Source organism: Dreissena polymorpha, chromosome 9 (assembly GCF_020536995.1).
Source record: "Dreissena polymorpha isolate Duluth1 chromosome 9, UMN_Dpol_1.0, whole genome shotgun sequence".
In the NCBI taxonomy this organism is placed as follows: domain Eukaryota; kingdom Metazoa; phylum Mollusca; class Bivalvia; order Myida; family Dreissenidae; genus Dreissena; species Dreissena polymorpha.
In genome coordinates, this window is record NC_068363.1 from 104,162,544 (window position 1) to 104,167,847 (window position 5,304).

Genomic DNA, 5,304 nt, shown 5'->3' on the forward strand with positions numbered 1-5,304 from the left:
TAATTATATTCAATTTCTTAGGCAGGGATCATTGTTTTATTTGTATCTCGCAGCGAAGTATGAAAACATAATTCGGAGAATGACTAAAAATCATTGCCGGAGTATGTCCGGAAATGCATATATCCGGGAAAGCGAATCTTCAATGGGGTGGGGGCGAATTTCCACAAATGATAAAAATTTTGAGAGGACATGTGTCCGGAAGGGCGTGCGTCCGATTTGGCATCTGACAGGGAATCTGTCCGGCATAAAATTTTCGAAGAATATACTTTATCACACAGCGCGGTCCTTATTATACAGTGCGGTCTTTTATTGTACAGTGCGGTCCTTTATTATACAGTGCGGTCCTTTATTATACAGTGCGGTCTTTTATCATACAGCGCGGTCCTTATTATACAGTGCGGTCCTTTATTATACAGTGCGGTCCTTTAGTATACAGCGCGGTCCTTTATTATACAGTGCGGTCCTTTATTATACAGTGCGGTCCTTTATTGTACAGTGCGGTCCTTTATTATACAGTACGGTTCTTTATTATGCGGTGCGGTCCTTTTTTATACAGTGCGGTCCTTTATTATACAGTGCGGTCCTTTATTATACAGTGCGGTCCTTTATCATACAGTACGGTTCTTTATTATACAGTGCGGTCCTTTTTTGTACAGTGCGGTTCTTTATTATACATGGCGGTTCTTTATTATGCGGTGCGGTCCTTTTTTATACAGTGCGGTCCTTTATTATACAGTGCGGTCCTTTATTATACAGTGCGGTCCTTTATCATACAGTACGGTTCTTTATTATACAGTGCGGTCCTTTTTTGTACAGTGCGGTTCTTTATTATACATGGCGGTCCTTTATTATACAGTGCGGTCCTTTATTATACAGTGCGGTTCTTTATTTTACAGTACGGTTTCTTATTATGCGGTGCGGTCCATTATTATACAGTGCGGTCGTTTATTATACAGTACGGTTCCTTATTATACAGTGCGGTCCTTATTATGCAGTGCGGTCGTTTATTACACAGTGCGGTCCTTAGTCCTGTATTAGTGGCATGGAGCCAATAACCGAATAGTGAGACCCGAAATAAATGCACTGAGACCAGACACACACGAGTTTAACACACGTACAGACAGGAATAAAATTGCGGTCAAAGCAAACAGGCACGACTGTCTAATAGGAAATGAACTTGTATTTCATGTACTGTATTTTATTTCCCTGTTTTGCATTTCTTCTTGATGACAAGGTTTCGAATAATGGGGAAACTATCTTTACAAATGCAGAACTGTGCGTCATCCATGTCTGTAATACCTGTACATCGGAGACGGTTAAAACATAGTTTTCATATTAAAACAAGAACTTTGAGATACATTACAAGCTGTCACATACGTGCATCTGTTATATGCATTATCAATAGATGAATAGTATTAAAACGAACGCGTAAGGTCTATGCTCGTTGTGCACATACTGTGGTCAAAATATGCGAGAAACTTGCCTCCAGACCCGCCTGTGCAATATGACCCATTTTCGCATGCATTTGCTCATATTAAAGCAGCGTTAAGATATTGCACGACTATGGCTGCCCTGCTGAGTATGAAATGAAACATTCCATCTGTTACCTTAAAATAAAACAGCATACGCGTCGACGCAAAAGACAAAATACATTATTTAAGAATGATATTTTCTAGTATTGTCGTATGTGTGATGGAAAAGACTTTGAGTGATGCCATAATAGTCATTTACACCCGGAACTTTAGTACCGACATTATTGTTGCCACGGTACAAGCTGGGTAAATTGAATACGAGAATACAAGATGACAACCTCTTAGCAGCGTATTCTTTGTTGTTAAGTATCTTATTTAAGTAACCAATGTCAAGGATGTCAATTCAATGTAGGAACCATTGTCAGGGTTTTCAAAAGTGTGTATGAACCAATGCCCGGATACCAAGTCAAACACGTATCTGTTATATTAGGTGTACATCGGTGTAACAAATTAAGACTTATTTTTGCCTGGTATGAAGCAACGTTGACTAATCATGGTCAAGTCTAAGGCCCAGTCTCACTATGATGCCGGTGGAGCCGCGGTGCGTGATACGGGATCTACCGGGATGAACAGGGGCTCCATCGGGAACGACCGGGATGAACCGGGGACAACCGGGGCTCCACCGGGTAAGTATTAAAATGTTTAACACCTCCGGAATGAACCGGGAGTCATCGGGAAGGACCGGCAACGACCGGCGCGGAACCGGGAACAACCGGGACGGCACCGTAGCTTCACTGGGGCCCATACAGATCTACGGCAACGCCCCAATTGTCGCCGGTGTTGCCCAGGTGGAGCCCCGGTGAATACTGACAGAGTCCCGGTATAGCTACGGCACATCGGTAAACCGGCGCTCTGCCGGGACGCCACCGGCATTCACCGGGGCTACGCCTGGGCATAACCGTCGACGATCGCGATTAAACCGGGGCGTTGTCGTAGCTCTGACGGGGTCTTATGCCGGTATAGCCCCGATGAGTGCCTGCGGAGTTACGGTAGACCGGTGCTCTGCCGGAACGCTGTCGGGACGCTTCCGGCTTTCACCGGGGCTCCACCTGGGCATTACCGGCGACAACCTGGGCTCTGCCGGGGCTTCACCGGAATTAACCGTAGCTAGTCCGAGGTTGACCGGGACTCTGCCGGGTTGTTGACCGGCTTCAACCGGGAGGCACTGGGAAATAGTGTGACCGCGTTAAAAAAATTCGACGACTCATCCGGGTTCTCGCCGGTCAACCGGCGTTAGCTAAACGGGAAGGGCCGGGGCTCTACCGGCAATAGTGAGACTTGGTCTTTACACCGAATCGCACTTCTAACGCAAAGCTTATAATTCTAATTTCTCAAACACGACTCAATATATGAACTTTTTATACAAATGGCATTGAAATAAATATTAGTGAAAATGGAAGTCTGCGAAAAATATTAACTGTCTTGTTCCATACTACTCTTTTCTGAGAACAAACTGAGCGAAAGCATGTATGTGTTATAATATTTGATTTAAAACCGTGTGCTTGCAATATGAAGATTTCAGAATTGTAAATCGTAAAAGCAGTCGTGTAGTTCAAAACAAGCTGGTAATGCACGAACACGGAACGTCTGCGATGCCATCAAAATGATCCTAATAAAATATTATTAAAAGAAATAATATGACTAGTTTAACGTGGGCGTTAAGCCAAGAAATTAAACTCGTTGTAGCCTACGGGAACTAGAATGGACCACCGTATTCGGGAATGGATTAACATTCCTCTGTGAGCAATCTAATGTTATGAGGACTCGATATGATACAAATATAAGTCGGTCATTGGAACATTGAGTATACATGATATTAAGTGATTGTTCGTTTCATGATAATACATCAAACGAGAAAAAAATCAGATAGTTGTAGTAGTAATAGTGGTGGTAACAGTATTAGTAGTAGAAGTGGTATGAGCAGTGGTAGTAGTAATAGCAGAAGTAGTGAAGTAGTTGTAATAGTAGTAGTAGTAGCAGTAGCAGTAGTAGCAGTAGTAGCGGAAGTCGTAGTAGTAGTATTAGTATAGTAGTAGTAGGAGTAGTAGTAGTAGTAGTAGTAGTAGAAGTAGTAGTAGTAGTAGTAGTAGTAGTAGTAGCAGCAGCAGCAGCAGCAGTAGTAGTAGTAGTAGTAGCAGCAGCAGCAGCAGTAGTAGTAGTAGTAGTAGTAGTAGTAGTAGTAGAAGTAGTAGTAGAAGAAGTAGTAGAAGTAGTAGTAGTAGTAGTAGTAGTAGTAGTAGTAGTAGTAGTAGTAGTAGTAGCAGCAGTAGTAGTAGTAGTAGTAGTAGCAGTAGCAGTAGCAATAGCAGTAGCAGAAATAGTAGTAGTAGTAGTAGTAGTAGTAGTAGTAGTAGTAGTAGTAGTAGTAGTAGTAGAAGTAGTAGTAGTAGTAGTAGCAGCAGCAGCAACAGCAGCAGCAGCAGCAGTAGCAGTAGCAGCAGCAAGAGCAACAGAAGCAGTAGCAGTAGCAGCAGCAGCAGCGGCAGCAGAAGCGGCAGTAGAAGTGGTAGTAGTGGTAGTAGTGGTAGTGGTGGTAGTGGTGGTAGTGGTGGTAGCGGTGGTGGCGGTGGTGGCGGGGGTGGCGGTGGTGGCGTTGGTGGCGGCGGTGGTGGCGGCGGTGGCGGCGGTGGTGGTGGTGGCGGCGGTGGTGGCGGTGGCGGCGGCGGCGTTGGTGGCGGCGGTAGTTGCGGTGGTGGCGGTAGTAGTGGAAGTAGTGGTAGTTGTGGTAGTAGTGGTACTAGTAGTAGTTGTAGTAGTAGTAGTAGTAGTAGAAGAAGTAGTAGTAGTAGTAGTAGTAGTAGTAGTAGTAGTAGTAGTAGTAGTAGTAGTAGTAGTAGTAGTAGTAGTAGTAGTAGCAGCAGTAGCAGTGGTAGCGGAAGTCGTAGTATTAGTAGTGTTTACAGTAGTAGTGGTAGTAGAAGTGGAAGCAGCAGCAGAAGAGTTGCAGCAGCAGTAGCAGTAGAAGAAGCAGTAGTGGTAGCAGCAGCAGTAGTTGTGATGGTGGTAGTGGTCGTGGTAAGATCGTAGCATGATCGAAAACTATGAGTGTCTGCGCGTCCTTTGTTCTCTTGTTTAGTAAAGCTTAACTCACATGTGAACCATCGACCGAGTTAAACCTTTGTAACGAAATATGGGCATACAATTGGTGCCTAGGTCGATATCCTTTTATTCCGGGCTCAATTAAACCTTTAAATTGACTGGTATTCGGTTTCAGCAGAGGTTATTCACCGGATCGTGCCACCAATCGGGTAAAAGAACTCACTGGGGTACATTATTTGAGTCAGTGTTCGCCTCTGGTCTAAGGTCGAAGCATACCTAATGGCTATTATGTGTACGTGAGAAGAGATACGGCATGTAATTTAAGGCGGGTATGTGTTTTATGAAAATTTAACATTACTTGCTAAATGTCTAAAGGGGAAAGCGACAACACGTCTCCTCTTTGATGTAATATCAAGTCCCCACTATAGGCTGCTTTTTGTATTGGTTAAAGATATTTGCGTATCGGCATGCTGATATCGTCAACGTATGTGTACCTTATCCAATTATAACTATATCATTCTACACAGGTATGCAGGGTTTGAAACAGGACAAACATAAATCGCTCAATCAGCTGACAAAAACGATTTCAGATTACGATAAGCAATTATCTTGTAGATAGTAACGTTGTGTGGAATACCCCATGGGGCGCGCATCAATTCTTCAAACTAAAATTCCGGCCATATATTCCTCAAAACTAAAAATCAATCTATGATTAATGACATATACTTTCTGC